Below are 24,497 nucleotides of genomic sequence, written 5' to 3'. Positions count from 1 at the left end.
CCACTTAGTGAAAAACAAAAATGACCATTGAAAACCTTCAATACAGTATATTTTTAGGCATTGCTATGTAAGAACCTGTATGAATTTGATAAACGAATGTACAATGGAATGAACCATCAACATTTCTATAAAAATGTCAGTGGTGGCTTGACATCTAGGACAGCAACTCCCTTCAACATTAGCTATGCGGCATATCCAGGCCAGTGTGAGATACGACTTATAAAGGTAATTGAACTGGATTATTTTAAATCTGCTGTTTCTTAAAACATTGGCTACATAGGCTGTGTACCTTTTACTTTCTGCAATATCTTTCCCAGGGTTCTCTCCCATCTTGGTCTCAAGCCTGTCTATGGTCTCAAAGTGTTGTTAAGTAAAGTCTTATCTAGTATTGAGGCTTTTTTCCTGCCATTGACGCCTAATATTAGCATTGTTTATAGTCTAGTCGGTACTATATTCGGGTTTGGTGTATCATGCACTCCAGAATAATCTCACAGCTCTGGTCAGTTAGCCATAAGGCAGGAAATGGCCTCATTTCAATACTATAATGTCTCCCTACATCTTCAAACTTACGAAGTAGGTACAACTGAAACATATTGCCTACTTTGCAAAGGTCCATGTCAAACCCAGGCTCTTACCCCAATCTCTTGAACTGGCCTAATGGCCATGTTAGAGAGTACACCAATTCTGTGCCAGTATCAGTGAGGTATATGTGGTGCCATCATTACCTACCCACTATCATCAGTTTGGAGACTGGTCTTTTTTCTAAGAAGCATGCTTACAAAATTACCAGTTTGTCAACCCCAATACTAGCTGCTTCTCTGGAGCTTGAGCTGGAGGTCCTTCACCTGATATCATTTGGAGTTGACCTGCTATATAAGTTAATTCAAAATCTGAGGCTACCAAAATGCCTGGGGAGGAGAAGACAGTTCTGTTTTGTCCAAAGCAATCATATGCCTGACATCATTCTGCAACAACACTGTCAGACTAAAATTCAGGTCTTATAATAATGTGATGGTAATATTACTGGAATAATGGTAAAGAAATATAATTGTCAGAGCAATATCATCATCTTTAGCCTGAGCATCCCTTGTCTTCACCAAGAGGGGTAGTCTATTCCAGAATCTCATTCACATGTACTTTGTTTTAAAGTCTAAGGGGCCCATTGGGATGACGGGCGGACTTTGTCCTCCCGCCATCCCATCGTAGAATGGGACCGCCCGCCATAAGGGCGGGGGTCCCATGGGGGAAATTAGGATGCGCCCGCCACAGTGGCGGGCGCATCCTGTATTTTTAACATTGCGACAGGCGGTGCTGAAAGCACCGCCCACCGTAATGCTAAGAATACATGTGCATTTTAAAGCACAATGTGACAGGCACCACGCGGTGCCTGCCACGTTGTTCTTTGAAATGCAGGGGGGTACCATAGGTACCCCTCATGTGCACCGCCCACCCCACCGGAGTCCCTGGGGGCCCACAACGTGCCCCCATAGGTAGACTCCGCATGCCTTTCCGTAGCAGCAATGCCGCCACAGAAAAGCATTCCCCAGCGCACATTGCAATATGGCTGGCGGTGTCAAACAGACACTGCCACCATATTGCAGCCTTTTCCGCCCCGGGCGCAAGGCAACCGGGGCAGAAATGCGGCGGACGGTCTTTCCGTCCGCCGCACACCCCCCAGCCATGATAATATGGCGGGGGTCATTCCTGCAAGTATGGCGGGCGGATCGCCCCCGCCATCCTAATGGGGCCCTAGGTCTTGGTGGTACATGTGCATACTCTGGTATCTGAAGGTTGTGTCCCTGAAGTAAATTCTGTCTCTGTTCAGGGCAGGGGAAACAGATACAACGTATTCCAGTTTACTTTTAAACTGGACACTCTCTCAAAGGTTTCAAATTTCTCAATGACCTCCCCGTATTGACCTTCCGGATTACAGCTACATAAAAAGATATCATCAGCATATAAAAATGTAGGATGGCTTCCATAAGAGGCTACAAGTGTACGGACTTCTTCATATCATCCGAAATGACAGGTGCACAAATTGGTCACAAAACCAGTTAAAATTCAAAGAGAGGTAAAAGCAGCACTTTGTTTGATTGATAGGTTAAATCCAAAATCGACCCTTCCAACTATTTAAAATCCAAACTGTTTTTTTTTGCATAGGTTTTTGGGCAAAAGGTTATCTGGTACACTGTTAAAGGTCAGCCCCAAGGGAAACGAAATATAAGTTCAGTTTTACATATTTCTTCTTCCAAAATGTCTACTTTTACTTGGTGGGTTGGGTCAACATATTTTGATCCCAATTAACTTGGGGTTTGTCACCTGACAGGTGGCTAGTGAAGATGGTTTAAGAGGGCACACTTTGCGCCCTATTAACTTGGACTTCATTACAAGGGTATTGTGTAAAGTTTTTCACCCAAATGTTTCATTACTAGTGCCGGCTATTTTTCGCTTTAAAAGTTGTTCCACACAAAGTCACTAAATTGTAATAATCGAATGACAATTAATTTGATAGCATTGAATGCTCATAATGGTTGAGCAGGTGGCTCTTCATTTTGAGTGCTTATGAGGACACTTTTGATAAAAAAATATTAACAGCTACTGTGAGGATTAATGCATCCTACGCATTTGGTTGCAGGCTGTTGGTATACCTAGTTGAGTCTATAGCAGAGGTAGCCCTGTTTTGTGATTACATATTACTTGACACTCTGCCTCCCCTCAGCATCATACAGGTGTACACATTGTATTTAAATGAGTATGAGCTTCCTCAGTTGCATAGCCTTTGCTCCTTTGGAAGTTCTGATGCATTGTTATCAGAAGAGTAAGTGGAATTCTTACCGTCTAGTCTTGCACAAGAACAGAGATGCTAGTTCCCAACGCTCTCCAAGGAATGTCCCAGAATCAGTTTTTTAAAAACTGACCCAAGGGAACCCCAAGGGGGGAAAGGGGAGTGGATAAAATAAGAAAAAAACAAATATTCAGAAGAGACTGCACTGGAACTGTTCTACGGCTTCTCTTGTTCTGTCTGACCAGCAAGCCTTCTTCTGTGATGACCTTAAATTATATCAAGTAAGAACATTAACTCATACCCTAGCTACTTTTTTTCTCCTTTCTCTCTTGTATCTATTAATACCTTTTGTTCCAGTGACCTTGCCTCTCTTCTTTCTTGAATGTTCTCTCTCTCTCTCTTTTTTCGTTCTGGTATCCGAAAGCTATTTACATTAACAACATTTACTTCTGTGTCGCTTCTCTTAACTCTATGGCAATTTTTTACTATATCTCATTTCTCACCTATTTCATTAGTAACCTCTCCTTATAACATTCTTTTAAATATGAACCTAGATTATTTTCTTGTATTGCTTCTTTCTTTTCTTTCTTGTATATGAGAACTGTTCAAAAGATAAACAACATTTATTCTTATGTCACCTTTCTTCTTTCTATTGCTATTTTCTTTATTATCTAGTTTCTCACCTTATATCGCTGTTGCCTTCTCCTTCAAATGCTCTTATCAAACGAACTGTACAATTCCTACCCTTTTTCCAAGAATTATATGACCTAACTAACTCCCTAATTCCTTTTTAAGATCTAACTAAAGTGTTTTTACAAGCTCGACTGATATGTTTACCAAAATCTACACCTATTAACTAAATGTCTTCTTGTCTTTCCTTAGATACCACTTTACTTCATTTTTAAGGTAAGTATTGTCTTTCAGATATTCAAATTCTCTTCTTTGAACTCTTGAATTCACAGTCTATAAACTACTATTTGGTTGATTAATCACTTATCTCTTTTCTTCTTTTGTCAGGATAATTGCTGTGGCGTTTTCTCACAAGAATTCACTCGAAGAGTTCTTTTCCAATAGCTCAGGTAAGTGAACTCTATCACTGGAACTCGAAAGACGCGTTCTTCTCCATGCGCGTCTATTTATTGCCTAAATCTCCACCTTACTTGTCTGGATACATAGACACCTTCGGAAAACCCCAAACACTCGACCGCTTTGGTTCTTTGCTGAAGTGAAGTGCGCAGCAGTCCGAGCTCGAGCACATCACCACAACTTCAGCACCTGTGAAAGACCTGACAACTAGACTGCTAACTCACCGGCGGCCATCTTGGAATTCCACCGGTGAATCAGAGATTGCCAAACCACTCTTTGGAAGTGTTATCTTTGATTTGATCGGCGCAGTTTGTCTCTGTGGACCAAGACAGCACTTACAGTCTGCTTAGGGGTTCTGACAGTACTCCCCAACAAAGGAGGTCCTTCCATTCTGGGTTTAGTTGGATATCTTTGGTGGAAGACCTTCACCAATCGAGGAGCATGAACATCAGACCAACATTCCCAAGATCGTTCTTCTGGACCGTACTCTTTCCAATCTACCAAATAATGCAGCTGTCCTCGAATCTTTTTTGAATCTAAAATCTCTTTGAGTTCGTATTCAATTCCTGATTCGATTTGGACCGGCTTAGGTGGTGTATTTATTCACAAATTTGGTGAAGTCTTTTTCAGCAAAGAAACGTGAAAGACAGGGTGAATTTTCCATTTCTCTGGTCATTTCAAATGATAGGTTAAGGGTTTATCTGCTTCTCTATTGGATAAGGGCCTATAAATCTAGGTAGAAACTTCCTATTTCCTTTCAACCTCAGATTTTTAGTACTTAACCGTACTTCATCATTTTCCTGTAATTTTGGCCCTTCTCTTCTTTTCCTGTCTGCATAACCCTTGTATTTCTCTTTTGCCTGTTCTCGATTTTTGATAGCAGTTCGATGAACCTTTTCTATATGAGTTACAAGATCTTTCACTGCTGGGACTGAGATCTCTGTATGGGTCAGGGTAGCATTTGGGTGCCTCCCATAATTTAGATAGAATGGGGAATAGCCTGTATACACATTTTTAGCATTATTGTATGCAAATTCTGCTGCCCATAAGTAATCTGACCAATCAACATCCTGTTTCAACAGAAATAACCTGAGATACTGCTCTAATTCTTGGTTAACACTCTCGGTCTGACCATCAGTCTCGGGGTGGTAGCTAGTGGAATATCTGGCCGCTATTCCCAAACTAGTCAGAAAAGCCTTCCAAAATTGAGGTAAGAATTGCGAACCTCGGTCTGATATAACAATACGTGGAATGCCATGTAGCTTGACTATGTGTGTAATGAATAGATTGGCTAACTGTTTGGCAGTTGGAATTCCCTTTAAGGCCATAAAATGTACCATTTTAGTGAACGCATCCACCACCACCCATATGGTATTATAACCTTGGCTAGAGGGCAAGTCTACTATTAAATCAGATGTGATAGTGTGCCAGGGACCAGGAGGTGTGGGCAAGGGTTGTAACAAACCCTTAGGGGCCTGTCGTTCCGATTTTCCTTATGCGCAGACTTCACATGCCTTGATATAATTCTCAACATCGGCTCCCATTCGTGGCCACCAATAGTGCCTTTTGATTAGTTCTTCCGTTTTGGATTCACCCTCATGTCCAGCTAGGAGACTGTCATGACACTCTTGCATTACTTGATGCTGTAATTCTTTAGTGGGCAAGTATAAGGTTCCTTTGTGATACGGAAGCTGATTTAGAATTTCTCTGTTAGGTTCTTCTTTAACCCATCTTTGCATATCATCGGTACTCATGCTGTGGATAATCTGTTCCTTCACAGAAAGGGGTGTGGTGACACAAACGATCTTTGAATCTGGTATTATAGTTTGACTTTCTTCATGAGGCTTGTCGATATTTGTTCCCAACCTAGACAGAGCATCCGCTTTTCCATTCTGTGTCCCTGGTCATAGGTAATCACGAAATCATACTCCGAAAAATACAGTGACCACCTGAGTTAACGTTAGGTGTTAACGTTAGGTGTTAACGTTCTTGCGGATTTTAAAAATTTTAAGTTCCGGTGATCAGTAAAAACTGTTGCTTGGTGCCTAGCTCCCATAAGGTAATGTCGCCATTCTTTAAATGCATCCTTGATTGCCAGTAACTCTTTTTCTGTAATCGTATAATTTACTTCTGCTGGTGTTAATTTCCTGGATTTATAGGCCACCGGATGTAATTGTCCTGTCTCCTTGTGTCGTTGTGATAAAACTCCACCTATAGCTTGGTCCGAAGCATCTGTTTCAACATAAAATGGTTCTCTAGGATCTGTGTGCAGAAGTACCGGAGCTGAGGTGAAACTTTTCTTTAACAACCTGAAGGCTTCTTCAGCTTCGTCTGTCCATTTGAAACAGATTCCTTTTTTCAACAAGCTAGTAAGAGGTAATATCTTCTGTGAAAATTCCTTAATAAACCTCCTATAAAAGTTGGCGAAGCCGATAAAACTCTGTACTTCCTTCACACTGGCTGGGGACTTCCATTCAACCACTGCTTGAATCTTTTTATCGTCCATTCCTGTTGGTGAGAGATCGAATCCCAAGAACTCCACCTTGGAGACATTGAACGCACATTTTTCCAATTTTACAAATAATCGGTTTTCTCTGAGTTTTTGCAAAATGTTTCTCACTTGTCCTGGATATTTGCTTCTGTCGTCAGAGTAGATTAAAATGTCATCAATATATACTATTGCACATTGATCGATGTATTCTCTGAGGATATCATTAATAAAATGTTGGAAGGCCGCTGGGGTGTTACAAAAACCATAGGGCATGACTTGGTATTCATACAATCCGAATCTTGTTCTAAAAGCAGTCTTCCACTCGTCACCCTCTCTCATCCTGATCAAATGGTAGGCTCCTCTTAGGTCCAATTTAGTATAGATTTGAGCTCCTTTTACTTGATCTAACAAGACCGAGATGAGAGAAGTGGATATCGATTCTTCTTCGTGATTTTATTTATCGTGCGATAATCTATGCAGTTCCGCAAGTCCCCTTCCTTCTTCAGTACGAAGAACAAAGGCGAGGACACAGGTGATTGAGATGGCTGTATAAACCTGTTCGCCAAATATTTATCCAGGTATTCTTTCAAATGTTGATGCTCTTTTTCGGTCAAAGCATAGACTCTGCTACAAGGCAAATTAGCTCCCGGCTCCAGATCAATCTTACAGTCATATGCCCGATGGGGAGGCAATTGATCAGCTTCCTTCTCGTCAAAAACGTCTGCAAAATCTTGGTATTCTGGGGGAATTTTCTGAGAATTTATAACACACACTGATGCTCCGTTCATAAATAAGGAGTGAGCTGGACTAGTCTTGCAGCTTCTCTTGTTTTCTCCAAAACAGTTCTCCTTACAATAAACAGAGTCCATAGTTATAGTTTGTGCACTCCAATTGATAGTAGGGTTGTGTTTCGTCAACCGTGGTAACCCTAGAATCAACTGAAACTGAGGTGCGTCGATCAAATTGAATTGGATTGTTTCTTCATGGTCATTAATTGAGATCATTTTTGCATTGGCTCTGTGTGGATAACAATGGGTCCCGATGAAAGATTGGTACCGTCGACAGCTCGCAAAGGTTCACTCTTAGCCTTCTGTATCGCTTGTAAACCAATTTTTGCGGCGAATTTTAAATCACAAAAGTTTCCGAGAGCCCCAGAGTCTATCATTACCGAAACTTCCGTTAGGGTGATTTGCCGAAATGTTATTATCACAGACAAAATTAAGTGGGGAGAAGAGGATTGTAGGGTATTTGCCAAGCGATGTTCTTTTGGAGTTGTGTCTTGATTTGCATCCACCTGTCCAACTCCTCCTACAGGTGGTGCTGCAAGTTTTCCTTTGGTTTAAATGATGTCTTGGGTTTCTTCGGACAATTTCTTACAAAATGCTCTTTGGAGCAGCAATACATGCACAGGTTCCCTGCCCTCCTTTTCTCCTTTTCCTCTTTCGTTAATAGACCCATGATAGTTCCAATCTGCATCGGCTCTGGATTTGATAGGCCTTCTCCTGTTCGGTTATTCTCTACCCTTGCTCTTTCAAATCTGGGCACAACTGGTTTGAAATCTTTTCTCTTTTCGCTTCTTCTTTCTCCTTAGCGAAAGTCAATTTCCAACACCAAATTAACAAATTCAGAAATTTCAGTAGGTCTATTTGGTAATTGTGCTAGGACATCCTTGAGTTTGTCACGTAGACCACGATAGAACACTGCAGACCTTTTACTTTCTTATTTATTTATTTATTTATTAAAAGTTTTGTATAGCGCTAGCTGGACCCGAAGGTATCAGAGCGCTTCACATCATGCACAAGAGTATGCCTTATCAGCGAGGGAAGATTGATAACTGGAACACTCAAGGGGCTTTCAAATAACAAAGTACATACAGATCATAGTGATTACACAAGATGGTGGTAATATGAGCATCTCTTACAGTTCAGGTGGCTTCCAGGAAGAGGGCTTTGAGTAAAGTCTTGAATTTTGGGAAGTGGGCGGTCATTCTGATGTGAGGAGGGATGGCGTTCCAAATCCTGGGTGCATTGCCTGCAAAGCATTTGCTTAAAGTTTTGCGTTTCCGCGGTTTCAATGGAATGAGAAGAAGTGAGTTGGAACTTCTGAGGGTCCTGGACTGGCCAGCCCTTTTGAGTTTGGCAGCCAAGTATTCCGGTTGGCTTGTGTGGAGGGCTTTGTGTGTAAGGCATGCTGTTCGAAAGTTGGCTCGTTGTTCAATAGGGAGCCATTTCAGGTCTTTGAGCGCAGGGGAAATGTGTTCGAATTTCTTGGTTCCTGTGACCATTCTCGCAGCGGCATTGAGGGTCGTTTTCAAGGGTCTTAGGTGTGATTTGGCTGAACCGGTCAGGGCTGCGATACCATAGTCAATTCTGGAGAGCACCAGTGCTTGAGTGGCCTGTTGAAGGTCCTTGGGAGGAAGGGATGGTTTTATTTTGTAAAGAAGTTTCAGATTGAGGAAAGCGCTTTTGGCGGAGTTAGCAATGTGTTTTTTCATGTTTAGTTTGGGGTCTAAGGTGATACCTAGGGATTTGACTGAGTCTTTTGGCTTAAGGGTGCCATTGAGGGCGTCAATGGCTTTAAGCCATTCTTCAATTTGGGGGTTTTCGTCTCTGTTGGAGATGAGAAGGACTTCAGTTTTTTCTTGGTTAAGCTTTAAGTGGTTTTGTGAGAGCCATTGTTGAACGTCTTTGAGCGTGTCGTTGAGTTTGAGGATGTCGTCCATACAGGTGGTTTCCAGATAGAGTTGTGTGTCATCAGCGTAGAGGTGGAAGGGGATGTTGGAATTCCTGAGTATTGAGGTAAGGGGTTCCATGTAGACATTGAAGAGTTGAGGGGAGAGAACTGACCCTTGAGGGACTCCTCTGCTGACGGGAAGGGGGTCAGATTCAAAGTTTTTGATTTTTACTCTTTGGGAGCGATTGTGTAAAAAGGAGGCGAACCAGTCCAGAACCGTCAAATCCAGGCCTGCTCTTTCTTGAAGGACTTTTAAGAGCAGCGAGTGATCAACAGTATCGAATGCAGCCGAAAGGTCTAGAAGAATGAGAAGGCAACATTGGTCGGAGTCCAGCGATTTGTGTAAATCGTCTATGATGTTAAGGATGGCAGTTTCAGTGCTGCATCCTTTTCTGAAACCCGATTGGTGGGGGTCAAGGAGCTTGATGTTCTCTAAGTGTTGGGTTAGCTGTGGGAGAACACATTTTTCTAGTGTTTTTGATAACAGAGGGAGGTTTGACACGGGTCTAAAGTTGTTCATGTCTTCTGAGTCCAACCCTGTTTTTTTTAGTAGCGGCGTGACTTGGCCGACATTGAGGCAGTCTGGGATAATTCCCGTGCTCAGCGAACTGTTGATGATTTTGCACCAAATTGGGGCTAGGGAGTGTTTCTTGGCTTTGGTCAGGTTTATAGGAAGCAGATCCAGGGAGTGGGAAGATGGTTTGGCGTTGGAGATCAGGGTGACGATCTCTGATTCCTGAATCGGCGTGAAGACAGACCATTGGGTAGGTGGGAACAATGAGGTGCTGTCAGACAGTTCTGGTGTATTGGATCCTCTAGGAAAAGAAAGATTTGTGCTAAGAGAGAGGTCAATCTTGACGATTTTTTCGTTAAAAAAGTTAGCGAAGTTGTCGCATTGGTTTTTAGAGGACACTGAAACGGATTTGCTGGGTTTGGATGTTTGACTTCTGATGATGTTGAAGAACTCTTTGGGGCGGTTTTTAGCGTTTTCAAGAGCAGAGCAGAAGAAGGAAGATTTTTTATCCTTGATGAGATTGTTGTAGTTTCTGCGAGCCGACTTGAGTTGTTCGCGATGAAGAGAGGATGGGTTGGACCTCCAGGTTCTTTCAAGGGATCTGAGAAGTCTTCTTTCGTCATTTATGTCCGTGGTGAACCATGATCTCGATGAAATGTTTCTGTTTTTTTTTAGTTTCAGGGGCGCCAGGCGATCGAGGGTGGTCGTCATGTTAGAGTAGTAGAGAGAGGTCAGGTCGGTGGTTGAGAGGTGCTCCGTTGAGTTCGGGAGGAGAGTGTTTAGTTCATCTTCTGGTGTGGTCTGAGGGATTTGGGCAATATTCCTTATCCATTTGGGCGGAGCCTGTTTTATGAGTCTGGATGGCGCTGGTTGGTTGATGTGGAAAAGAATTAGGTGATGGTCTGACCAGTCAACTGGAATGATGTAGTCGATGGTGATTGTGTGATTGTCCGCAATGATTGCGTCAAGTATCGCTCCTCTGTAATGGGTTTCTTCAGAGCAGTGTTGTGTCAGGTCGTTTTCTAACAGGAGGTTGTTGAGGGATTGAATGAGCGGGTTATTAGTGTCATTCCATCTAATGTTGAGATCGCCCAGGATTATGTTATTGGCGTTGTTGAGGGCGCAAAGGGTGATTAGGTCAGATAATTGCATTTCGAATTCCTTTGAGTTGCCTGGAGGGTGATAGAGGAGATGGCAGAGTGTTAGTCTCTTTACGTCAGATTTGATGCTAATAGAGAGGCATTCGAAGGAGCTGTATAGGTAGGGTGCGCTTTCCGTGATGTCGAGGTTGGTCTTGTGAATGATAGCTACACCTCCACCTCTCTGTTTATGTCGGTCTTTGTGGGTGATTAAAAATCCCGGTTGAACAAGCATGTCCATGATGGGGGCTGATACGGAGTTGAGCCAGGTTTCTGTGATGAAGGCTACGTCGATGTCGTGTGAGAAGAGGGATTCAGCTAATTCAGTTGCGTGTTTGGAGGCGGATCTGCTGTTAATGAGCATACATCTGATGTTGGGTTGTTCGCTGGGTGTCGTCTTGTTGGGAAGGGCTCTGGTCAGCGGGGCTAGGTGTGTCGGGGGTCTAGGGAGTCTGATGGGAGGATGTTCCCTGCCCACTCCTGTAATAACTTGGATAGAGGATTTGGGTGAAGAGAATAGTCTAATGGGAGGATGTTCCCTACCCATTCCTGTAATAACTTGGATGGAGGATTTGGGTGAAGGGAATAGTCTGGGGACCAGAGTCAGGGTGGGAGGGGACTCTCTCTGTGTCTGCTGAGAGGCGCTCAAGTTGGGGGTCGTGAGGTCGGCGTAGGAGGAGGCGAGAGTGGACGCTTCCTGAGTGGAGAGGGAGGGTTTTGCTCTACTCGGTCTGTCAGTTCGCTTCTCTGCCTCTGGTAAAGGGACGTGTGGAAGCAATCTGGTGGAGGTGGGGGACGGAATGGGAGGAGGAGAATTGGGCAGACTGGGAAGGGCATGGGTAAGGTGGTGAGCGTGGTGTAGGATGGGCACTTCGATTTCGGTTAGGGAAGAAAGGGTATCGTTCATGCCTCGGATCAGCTTTTCGAGCTGAGCTTCCAGAAGGGAGAGGCGTTGCGATATATTGATAGCGTGAGTAGAAAGGGGAAGGAGGGTGGTGTTCTGTGTTGGGGGTGTGAGGGCGCATGAGGTGGAAAGGTTATTAAATAACGGAGGGCGTGGGAGAATAGGAGTCGGCTCGGTATGAGGGATTTGTGCGGGTGAGTCCTGCGAGGGGAAGATTTTAAGGGGGGGTAGGGGTGAGAGGAGGCGTACTTTCTAGATGGGAGGAAGTTTGCGGTGTGGGGGGTTTGGAGAGTGGGCCAAGTAGCCATTGGGGAGGGGAATGAGAGTGGGTAGAAGCGGTAGTGGGGGGATTCCCCAGTTGTGGGTGGGAATAGGGCTCAATTCTAGAGTGAGGTTTATGATTGGAGGAGGGGAGAGAGTGGGCGGTCGGAGGGGTAAGCTCTGGTAGCGGGGTGACGATGGGCAGGTTTTGGGACTGTTGTGGGAGGAGAGGGGGGTGGGGATCTCTTGTAATGTGTTGAGTCTGGGTGGGGGGAGGGTAGGGTTGTGCGGCGATAGGCAAATTCCTGGTGGAGGACGGTTGGTGCGGGTTGGCAATCATAGGCGGGTGGGTGGTATGAGGGGGGTGCTTGCACTGGGTCCTGTGGCTAGTTCGGGGATGGGGTTTGGCCTGATAGGCGGTCCGAGCTTGAGGCAGGGTAGGAGCGGAGGTCTTCTTTAGCGTGAGGAAAAGGGAGTCGAAGAACTCGAGGTTCTCATTTTTAGCTTGAATCAATATGGTGCCATTATTAAAAATGGTTGTGAAAATGGAGCCGGTCAAGGACTGGTGATTTTGCAGAGAGATGGTAAGTTTGCGGCTGAGTGTTGTGATGGTGGTTTTGGCGACTCGGAGGTGGGTGTTAAGGCTCTTGATCCAGTGGTCGGGTCTGACCGTGTAAAAGATGAGGTCCATTTTTATCTGGCCTCTAGAAGAGCAGTGGTACGTGTCTACGATAAGGGTTTCGGGGACTTGTCTGATAGTTTTCAGTTTTAGGTGTTTTTTAGCTTTGGTCGAAAGTCTATGGGGGTAGGAAATGGCGAAAGCGTTATGTCCATGTGGAGTTAGGTAATTTGTGGTAGGGCAAGGGTGGTCGTAGGAGTGTATGGATGGGGGCATCTTGGAGCGGTTGAGGAGAGGATAGAGGAGAGGAGAGGGAGTATCCAAAATACGTGAGGAGTCGCAAAATGCGAAACAGGGGGCGAAGGATCCAGGCAAGGGGACCGGGCGAAGGTGCTGTGTTCTTTAAGTCGTGGCGGGTTAGTTTGTAGTCTAGGAAACAGTAAGGCAGGGGCCTGCACGATAGTGAGGACTGAGATGTCGGCAGGGGGGACAGGCTGCCTAAGAGGGGTGTAGAGGGTGATGGGCTTTGTAATGGGGGTGAATATGCTGCAGACGGCTAAATAGTAAAAGGACAGCTTGGAGAACTGAGGCACTTCCCTTTTGCCTGGAATAGTGTTGCTAAGTTGGTGAATGCAGGTGGTGGTAGTCTCAACCTCACCTGTTGTTAATTGCTCTTGAAGGTATGCAAGAGGGTGGTCGACTGCTCCAATTCTTCTGCTAGGGAGATCCAGAGAGAGGGCGCCTTATGTTACTACAGTTAGTCGAAGTTGGCGCCCATTTTAGGGTCAGGCGGTCCTAGGTCGAGAAAGGAGAGAGTGTTTATCTCCCCCGGAGAATTTCTTGGTCAGGTTGCCTTGTTTATAACTCTGGGGGGATCAGGTACAAGTCGGCGAGTTGAAAGTGGAAGTTGCTCAATTCAGGTCCTTTAGAGCGCCGAAATTGCCGGTACTATGGGTGGATGGCGGCCATCTTGGGGACAGGCGTCCCGAGTTTGTTTGAGCAGGACGGAGGACGGGTGAAACTTTCGGCAGAATATTGTGGAATCAGAGGAAGACGCTATGGCAGGAGCGGTCTCCTCATAAAAGAAGAATGTCTACTGCAGATTGTAGCGAGATGCCGTCCTTCGCGGTTCCTTTGCTCCTTCCGAGTTTCCGGGACCAGCACAGGGCTTCTGCCGCATTCGGTAAGAGGAGGCTGGTAGTGCAAGTCTTATTCGGGGGCAACGGGTAGGAAGGAATTTGTGATCCGGTGAGGTCTGATAGCCTGCTAGATCGATTAGGGGACTCCTGATAGGTCGGTTTGGGAACTCCTCGGGAAGTGTCTTCTCTGTGCGGAGCACAACCTTAAGAGCCGAGCCGTGGAGGGGGCTCCGGGGGTTACTCCGGTTCGTCTGGTTGTAAGCTGATTGTACTCCTACTTTAGTTGGGAGTTACAGGGAGGGGCGCTCCGGGTTCAACGGGGCCCGCCGGTCTGCTCACCTGCGGCAGTCCGAATTCTCGATGAGGGTTCTGGAGGCTCCCTCATCGCGACTCTCTGGTCAGCTTCTTCCCGCTGACAACGGAGTAGATAGCTTGCGGGGCTCGTCCAAGGAGGGGTCCGGGGGGGGTCGCTTTGGGTCGGGAAATGCACTTTTGTGATCCCTCTTCCCCAGAGCTCATCCCATCAGCTCTCTCCTGTCGGCCATCTTGGGTCTTGAGTCCACTTTCTGGCCAGTTTGTTTCAACCACCAGCTTGTTAAACTGGACCAGATAAGCCACTAAATCTCGATTGCCTTGACGCAGTTCCAACAACTCGTTGTCAACGGCCTGAGAAATTCTTCGTCTATCGAAAATTCGCAAGAATTCGTTCTTAAATTCGTCATACTTTTTCAGAACGGGGTCATCTCTGGAAATTAATGGCATTGACCACGATGCCGCGTCTCTGCTCAGGTATGACAAGGCAAATGCAACTCTGGACTGCGCATCTGGAAAAATGGAAGGAAGGCACATAAAGTGAAGTGAGCATTGGGTCAAAAATATCTGTGCCTTCTGGGGGTCTACACTAAAGCGTTCAGGGGGGCTAGAGGAATAACTGGGGACAAGGATTGAATTACTTGTGATGTTAGTCTATTAGCACCTTCCGCTAGGGTATTCTCGTTTCCTTTTCCTGGACCTAGTGGTTGTCCTACTCTCTGAGCCAACTCTGTGGTTTCTTTTCAGGATTTTAGAATCTCTTGTCTAAGACTCTGATTATCCTCTCTAACAGCCACCAGTTCCTTTTGAATTGCGTCTAACACTGTACCCAGAGTTTGCAAATTAATACCCTCTGCCATTCTGTTCGGGTGCAAGTTTTCAACGTGGGCACTTCACTCTATCAGAAGAGTAAGTGGAATTCTTACCATCTAGTTTTGCACAGGAACAGAGATGCTAGTTCCCAACGCCCTCCAAGGAATGTCCCAGAATCAGTTTTTTAAAACCTGACCCAAGGGAACCCTAAGGGATGAAGGGGAGTGGATAAAATAAGAAAAAACAAATATTCAGAAGAGACTGCACTGGAACTGTTCTACGGCTTCTCTTGTTCTGTCCGACCAGCAGGCCTTCTTCTGAGATGACCTTAAATTATATCAAGTAAGAACATTAACTCATACCCTATCTACTCTATTTTCTCCTTTCTCTCATATCTATTAATACCTTTTGTTCCAGTGACCTTGCCTCTCTTCTTTCTTGAAAGTTCTCTCTCTCTCTCTTTTTTCGTTCTGGTATGCGAAAGCTATTTAAATAAACAACATTTACTTCTGTGTCGCTTCTCTTAACTCTATGGCAAATTTTTTTACTATATCTCATTTGTCACCTATTTCATTAGTAACCTCTCCTTATAACATTCTTTTAAATATGAACCTAGATTCTTGTCTTGTATTGCTTCTGTCTTTTCTTTCTTGTATGTGAGAACTGTTCAAAAGATAAACAACATTCATTCTTATGTCACCTTTCTTCTTTCTATTGCTATTTTCTTTATTATCTAGTTTCTCACCTTATATCGCTGTTGCCTTCTCCTTCAAATGCTCTTATCAAATGAACTGTAGAATTCCTACCCTATTTCCAAGAATTATATGACCTAACTAACTCTCTAATTCCTTTTTTAGATCTAACTAAAGTGTTTTTACAAGCTCGACTAATATGTTTACCAAACTCTACACCTATTAACTAAATGTCTTCTTGTCTTTCCTTAGATACCACTTCACTTCGTTTTCAAGGTAAGTATTGTCTTTCAGATATTCAAATTCTCTTCTTTGAACTCTTGAATTCACAGTCTATAAACTACTATTTGTTTGATTAATCACTTATCTCTTTCCTTCTTTCGTCAGGATAATTGCTGTGGCGTTTCCTCACAAGAATTCACTCGAAGAGTTCTTTTCCAATAGCCCAGGTAAGTGAACTACTGGAACTCGAAAGATGCGTTCTCCTCCATGCACGTCTATTTATTGCCTAAATCTCCACCTTACTTGTCTGGATACATAGACACATTCGGAAAACCCCAAACACTCGACCGCTTCGGTTCTTTGCTGAAGTGAAGTGCGCAGCAGTCCGAGCTCGAGCACATCACCGCAACTTCAGCACCTGTGAAAGACCCGACAACTAGACTGCTAACTCACCAGCGGCCATCTTGGAATTCCGCCGGTGAATCAGAGATTGCCAAACCACTCTTTGGAAGTGTTTTCTTTGATTTGATCTGCGCAGTTTGTCTCTGTGGACCAAGACAGCACCTACAGTCTGCTTAGGGGTTCTGACAATTGTCTCCAGATCATGGCTTTGAACTCCTCCCATTCACATTCATGGCTCTCTTTTGACAGAGCCCTCATATTTCCTAGAGTAATGGTCAATGACCTCTGAAATAAACTCGCAAAAGGCTGAGTATAGCGCTGTACCTGCCTGCAGTTGCTAAAACAGCCCAGGTAATCAGCCTTCACCACTGAATCAACATAAGCGAGGAGGTGCACCCTGAAAGGGTATTACTCAAATATTCTGCATCGAAGACTGCACCTATTTTGCCTATTCATGAAAGGAATCTGTCTATTTGTTTGTGTAATGAGTATACAGGTGAATGCAAGTAGTCCATCATGCTTTTCTCATCATTCGTGTATCAGTTAGTCATGCATTGCCTGTTCATTTAAGGAACTGGTAATTGCTGGTAATGGGGGAAGGACCTTTTTTCCCCTTCATGGAGAGTGCATATCCATCACCCAATGTAATGAAGTGTTGCATTACCTGCGGCAGAAACAGTACTAACATAGCTGCAGACCAATATTATTTGTAGGCTCTGCTCAGTAACCCCTTGAGTCTGATGTATCTTTTTTTTCATAAACTGTTTTATTGGTGAATGTAACAAACAGCACAGCAATACATTTCTGCCACAGCATACAATCGGTATAAGTTGGTTTACATTACATTAATAACATCTTGACCCCTAGTTTGATGATGCCCTCATGGTAGCAAATTCATCATACAATCTCGCTTCACAACGTCGCAGCTGCACTGTTGGAGACAGACATATATCCCCCCTATATTTGTTCCAAGCTGCCCACTTGCGATCCCATTTTTTGGGACATTCCCTGTGTTTGAAGACTCCTTTTTTCAGCTATCATGGCTCTGTTCATGTCAACTGCCCAATCTCTGATACTAGACACCACCCTTACGCCCCATTTTTGTGCAATGTTCCTTTTTGCAATGGCTAATCCCAGTGAAACCCATGTTTTCTCGGTCTTAGTAGGGTCCGTGGCATCCCATATATTTAGCAGACATAGTTTTGGGGTGGCCCTCAATTTTGTCCCCCAAGCCCTCTTCAGATGTTTAGTGAGAGTTTCCCAGTATGACCGGATCGCTGAGCATTACTCGATAGTGTGGAAGAAGGTCCCCTCCTGATGACATTTTCTGAGACAAAAAGGATCCGCCCATTTTAACCAAAAAGCCCGCAGCAAGATAGGCTCCATGCAGGATCTTAAGTTGGACCAGTCAAAGTCTCGTGGGGATGGCCACCTCTCTGGGGGAGGTCAAGGCATCACGCCAATCATCCTCCTCGAGCCCCCCCAGGTCCGCCTCCTATTGTTGCCGCAGATGTACTAAAGGGTCTGGGTGGTTATTGATCAATTTTTTATATGTAAGGAAAATGTTCTTTTTGCTCATGGGTTCAAGAATCAACCTATCTTCTAATGGGATGGCCTCGGGAAGTGGACTGCCCCCTGGTAACACTGTGACGAGCGCATGCGTGTGCATTCACAATTATCGCTGTGTCGGTGAGGAAGAGGAGGAGGGCAGCCTGGGGACGACGCAGTCCAGGTAAGTGTTTTTTCTTTACTTTTATGTAATTTATAAATAATTGTTAATAGGGGGTTGGAGCCGGGTGGCATAGTGCAGCGTATCGGAGTTCCAGGGAGTATGTTCTCAACTCCGAGGCCCTACGCGTAGCCTTGCTACGTCCACTACGCCCAGGGCAATGCAAAACTAGATCTAGGAACAGAACTGCCCCCCTCCCAAAACTCCCTCCACCCCCTCCCTGCCTCCCTGCATAACGGAGCCCAATGACCCGCTTCCCCAACAGTGCAGAGTGCCCATCGCCCTCCCAACCCTGAAGTGGGGAAACGTGGGCCCGACCCACTCCTCCCATCCCTACACGTGGGAGCTTAGATTTTAGCCAAAGGGACCAGTATATATCATAGAGTATACTCATCACAGTCCCGGAGAGTGTTTCCTCAGGTCCTCAAAGTGGCTCAGTCCCGACCCAGATGACAGTAAGATCATAAAAAACATTGACTTAGTGCCTGGCTGTATCAATCTCACATTCCGCCCTGCATACCCGGTGGCGGCACAACCCTCAACGGGAGATTGTCTATTAAAATTGAATTGTGTCTAAACTTCTTGTGTCTTTGTGAGCATCACCGTTCAATTTAGATCATCTCTTTGATGAATGGGTCCCCTAAGCGGCCGTTATCAGCTGCTCTAAGTAATGTTTTTGCCCCAGAGGCCCTTGTTCTCCCACTTTCCGCCATTCGTCAAGCCAATCCATTACCCCGGCGGAGTTTGTGAAGAACCAGCTTTTGCCATCTGCCTCCACACGTAAATTCACGGGGAACAACATTGTGTATTTGATCTCTTGCTCCCTGAGAGCCTTTCTTGCCTCCTAGAAGGAACGCCTCTGTTTTTGTACTTTGGAAGTAAAGTCAGGAAAAAAGCCTATTGTACTGTTCTCAAATCTGAGAGGAGGGGCACAGCTGACCAGCTGAAGGATATGGTCTCGATCACAGAAGTTAAACACTTTCACCAGGATAGGTCGTGGAGGTACCCCCGGCCAAGGTTTACCATACGGTACAAAGTGGGTTTTCGCAATGGAGAAGTGGTTGAAAAAGTGCTTTAAGTAGTTGCTGACCAATTCTTCGACAAAGAGATCAGTTGCTGGCCCCTCCGCCCTCTCTGGCATGCCTAAAATGCAAATGTTATTCCATCACAACCTCCCTTCGTAGTCGTCCAGCTGGGCCACCATTAACTCGGTCTTTCGTTGTAGTTCTGAAACATGTCTTCCCAACAAAGATACATCTGTGACAAGTTCTTGTGTGAACTCCTCCACTTCTTTCACCCAGGAGTCCATTTTGCATAGGTCCGTCCTAAAAAGGGATATGTCAGTTGCAATACCGCCCTCAAGGGATGTGCGGACTCCATTAATGGCTGCTAATACATCCTGGAGTGTGGTTGCTCTTGTTCGCCCTCCTGTAGTTGGATGTTTTGTTCCGGACCCAAAGTTAGTTGCCCCCCTCTTATGTCTTTAGTAATGCAAATTTTCTATTTTTTGTTGATACACATTTTGACCTCCTATGTTCATTGCCATTTTAGACTCACGGTCACTGGGACCACTGCTAGGGGGTACTCACCACCACCTACCGCAGTGGACACTATGTGGCCTGTCGAATTTCCCCCTCTTCAGTTTTGCTGAGCTAGCAAGAGTCTGTCTTTTTCGGCCGCTGGCCACGCCCCCTCTCCTGATGTATCTTCTTATCACTTTTTATTTTGGCTACTTTCTGGGACTTCGGGTTTTACCAAAATCAGGACCCAGCATGCAGAGGAGAAACGACCCCTGGTGAACATCTGGGTTCTTCATCTTTTATGCAACTTGCTTGCTTCCACCTTGAGAGATACATTTATTGCATAAACACCACTTGTAAAGTGCTTTGTTTCAGATACAATAGTGTATTAATAGAAGCCATTGCCCTCACATTCCAAGTCATGAATTTATGTTAATTTTGTATGCAATATTATGTCTGCGTTGGATCCCCTATCCATCTCTTTGAATTCCAGGATTACATAAGACAGATTCCAAATCATGTCTGTTTTGATAAACATCTAAAAATCATGTTGTAACCATAACTGCAAATGTTTGTGGACCAAGGTTAAAAGGAACCGGGCCCAGCAAACAACCCAAGCCAACAACAATTTGAAATATAAAGCAATCAATTGAAGCTCTCCCATCTATGCCATTACCCATTCTAACAAGCAAAGACAATGCACAGTACTATTCATCAGAGGTGGTTCAGGTTAATGCTTTCAGTAATTAAATCTAACACGTTGAAATGAGGGGGTAGTACACAAATGTAGCTTTGTTCGCAGGTGTCTCTAGCTTTGGTGGCATTTTTGCCCCACTCGGAGTCTCTTCACATGTGACACGAGAATATTGGTTTTCAAGGATTTGTGTCATCGAAGGCGTCCCAACTTGAACATAACATTTAAGAGGTGTCTGTCCTGGCCTTCATGGCTTGGCCTGGCAGGGGCAATTCTCACACAGCAGTCACATTAGTGAAAATGTTTGTCTTGCACTCAGCTATCACCTTAAGCTTTCCAAGGAGCACCAGCATTTATTAGATTCGAAGTTCTTGCAATTTCTTCTTCACCTTGAGGAATTACCTGGCTGTTGCTGTACAGCTTCTGTGAATACCAGGGACTGTTTTGTCCCACCCATCGTAATATGATGTCTCAGTCTCAATAGTTCAACACTTTTGTTGTTATCAGTAAAGGTGGGGCTCCAGGTGGCTGAGATGGAATTGGCACTCAATGAGCTCTTTCAGCAGTAAAGAATTGGTAAAGCTCTCTGGGGCCACTACAGTTTGCACCAGTTTCCAAGACCCATTCAACATAGGACCATGCCCAGTGTAAGCCTTAGATGATTCACTGTGATATTTTTTTAAGTAACCACTCACTCTTGCTGACTAGCCACCTACTTTTCGTCTATGTATTCCTCTTCTCAAGATGCTATGTTACTCTATGGGGCTGATTTATGAGGCCCCTGCGCCACGTTTACGCTGCTGTTGCGTCACGCAAGGCGGCGTAAACGTGGCGCATCCCTACGACCGATTTACAACGTGACGCATCTAGGCAGATGCGTCACGTTGTAAAGCCCTGCGCCGCTTTTGGGCGTTCCGGTGCAGGGTGGGCGTTCCAGGGCAGGTGCGCATCGCAAAAGTGGCTGAGTGAAATCTATAAGATTTCACTCAGTCACTTTCAGGCCAATGCTGCGTCAAAACCCTGCGCCTGCTTGAAGCAGGCGTAGGTCTTGACGCAGCATTGCAAAGATGGGGCACCCCTGAGCCTTGCTGGAGCTGCGTCGCGCTTGCGACGCAACTCCAGCAATGCGCCACCTTAACGGCACAGATGCGTCACGCATCTGTGCCGTTTTTGCCCCATGGTGCGCCGCATTGTAAATGCGGCGCACCATGGGTGGCGGAGCAGCGGCGCAAGATAACTGGCGCATCCCTGGGGATGCACCAGTTATCATAAATCTGCCCCTATGTATTTACTCTTCTACAGGCTCTGTTTCACTTTCTATATTCTGTCATCTCCAGCTGCTGTTTCACTCTATCACAAAAGTAGCAGTGAAAGAGTAACCACACAATTCCTAAACAGAAACGTGTTCTCTGTAATATGAAGCCAAGTTAGAGTTTCATCTGGTGTTACAGCAAACAGCACCCCTGCTACCATTAGGTGCACCTAAGGTGACTACTCAAAGTAGATCCAAACATACAATCTATCATCATTCTTTTGGTCACTCCACCACTCCAGTTCAGCCATGGCCATATGCAAATCAGTCTGACCTTGTGCCTCATGGGAACAGTCCAGCCTGAACTGCCAAGCCATGTCTCCCTTGGACCGGAAACAAGCACCCTGGGACCGGTTTCTGGCTAATCAGCCATCATCAGCCTGGCTAGCATGAATCAAGTGGCAAAGTGAGCAAGGGACCCACGTCTGGGCCTACCCTGCCAACTTGGAACGAACAAAGCAAATCCAAAGGGGATGATGCACAGAGTGTTGAACATTGCAAGCACTCACCCCCAGTCAACTGATCTGGGTTTATTCCATCATCATTCTTTAGCTCACTCCGCCACTCCAGTTCAGACATGGCCATATGCAAATCAGTCTGACCCTGTGCCTCATGTGAACAGTCCAGCCTGAACTGCCAAGCCATGTCTTCCGTGGACCGGGAACAAGCATCCTGGGACCGGTTTCTGGCTAATCAGCCGTCATCAGCCAGGCTAGCTTGAACCCAGTGGCAAAGTGAGGAAGGGACCCACATCTGGGCATACCGTGCCAACTTGGGGCGAACAAAGCAAAACCAAAGGGGATGATGGACGGAGTGTTGAACATTGCAAGCACTCACCCCCAGTCAATTGATCTGGGTTTAATCCATCATCATTCTTTAGCTCACTCCGCCACCCTAGTTCAGACATGGCCATATACAAATCAGTCTGACCCTGTGCCTCATGGGAACAGTCCAGCCCGAACTGCCAAGCCATGTCTTCCCTGGACCGGAAACATGCATCCTGGGACCGGTTTCTGGCTAATCAGCCGTCGTCAGCCAGGCTAGCTTGAATCCAGTGGCAAAGTGAGCAAGGGACCCACATCTGGGCATACTCTGCCAACTTGGGGCCAACAAAGCAAAACCAAAGGGGATGATGGACGGAGTGTTGAACATTGCAAACACTCACGCCCAGTCAATTGATCTTGGTTTAATCCATCATCATTCTTTAGATCACTCCGCCACCCCACTTCAGACATGGCCATATGCAAATCAGTCTGACACTGTGCCTCATGGGAACAGTCCAGCATGAACTGCCAAGCCATGTCTTCCCTGGACCGGAAACAAGCACCCTGGGGCCGGTTTCTGGCTAATCAGCCATCATAAGCCAGGCTAGCTTGAATCCAGTGGCAAAGTGTGCAAGGGACCCACGTCTGGACATACCCTGCCAACTTGGGGCGAACAAAGCAAAACCAAAGGGGATGATGGACGGAGTGTCAAACATTGCAAGCACTCAACCCCATTCAACTGATCTGGGTTTAACCCATCATCATTCTTTAGCTCACTTCGCCAACCCAGTTCAAAAACTAAGCACATCATCAGCATATAGGGCATCTGGATAAAGGCTTCCATAGCCAGGGCAAAAATCAGTGGGAAGAGCGGACAGCCCTGCCTAGTACCTCGCATGTTTGGAGGAAGCGGGTACAAATCCACGGTTACTTTCAGCCTCGTCATTGGTCAGTGGAAATTCGCCAGGATCATGCGTTTCAAACTGGGGCCTATAGGAATTCAATTCAGAAGGTTTGTGAGATTATGCCAATCGGTCCAATCAAAAGCCTTCTTAGTCCTCTCTACCACTTTGATAAGAGATGCAATTATTCTGGTGTTATCCTTGGTGTGGCAATTTTAAATATACCTAGTTGGCTTGTTGTGGGTAAATTAGGGTATTGCAGACCAAATGCAGCCAGGAGACTATTATGGTTGCAAAGATTTTTACATCAGTTTTTAGTAATGCGATAGGTCAATAACAGGAACGTAGAGTATGCTCCTTTTGTGGTTTTAGTAAAAGGGAAATCTGGCAATCTACCACTGTGTCAGTAACTATGCCATGCTCAGTGATATCATTATAGACAGCCGCCAAAGGAATGGGACCGGGACGCAGGGGTCCTGTTTAATTTTGGGTGAAGGATGGAGTAAAGGTTACCCCTTAGGACAATGTGACCCTTGGACGAGTGGGCAATGTTCTGCATTGTGGTTACGTAAATGCAGTACTTCTCTTCATTAGGGCATTGGGGCATAAAATCAAGGACGGCATTCAAATTATCGCCGTTTTAGCGGCAGAAAACTGCCGCTAGCACGTCGATAATGGGCTTGATAATATGCCCTGGAGAATTCCAATAGAAGCCCATGTTCACACCAGAACATGGACTTCTATTGGATTTCTCAAGGGCATATTATCAAGCCCATTATCGCCGATTTAGCGGCAGTTTTCTGGCGCTAAACCGGTGATAATTTTAACGCCGTCCTTGATAATATGCCCCATACAATGAATGTAATGGAAGATGAAGTCCTTAAAAGAAGAGTTATGACCTTTAACATTTAAGGTGAAAATTGTTTTGTTTTTCATTTTGGGGATGAGGTCTGCTGTGACATCGGTAGCACCATGAGAAAATGAAGCTTAGGGGCAGATAAACATGCACCTTGGGAGTATAGGTAAGCACCAGAATAATAGTGGGTGAAAATCAAGCGTGAGTTGGCATACTACATGTATTAACAATATGAAACAAGCAGCCATCAACAAGAAAACAAAATTCATGCTACACATGGAAGAGAGAAGTATACAAACGTGTCCCTCTGTTGAGTATAAAATGTTTGTTGTCATATGGAACAGGGCTAGCTCCATAGCACCCATCCCATCACAAAGTAGTATAACGATGTGTTGTAGTCTTGGGGAAGAGCAAGTCAAGGGTGGGGCCACAGTGTCCGCAGGTGCTGGCAGGCACCTCTGTCCAGGGAACACCTGGCCATGCCCATGAGATTCATGGGAGGCAATGCTTAGTCAACCTGCATCCCCAGGTATAGTTTGAGCAGATATCTGCATCATCAGGTGGTTTATGTTACGAAGAATACTCGTAGTCTTAAATAGTAGAAGATC

The sequence above is a fragment of the Lissotriton helveticus genome, chromosome 2_1 (genome assembly GCF_964261635.1).
Source record: "Lissotriton helveticus chromosome 2_1, aLisHel1.1, whole genome shotgun sequence".
Classification (NCBI taxonomy): domain Eukaryota; kingdom Metazoa; phylum Chordata; class Amphibia; order Caudata; family Salamandridae; genus Lissotriton; species Lissotriton helveticus.
This window is presented reverse-complemented; position numbering follows the sequence as displayed.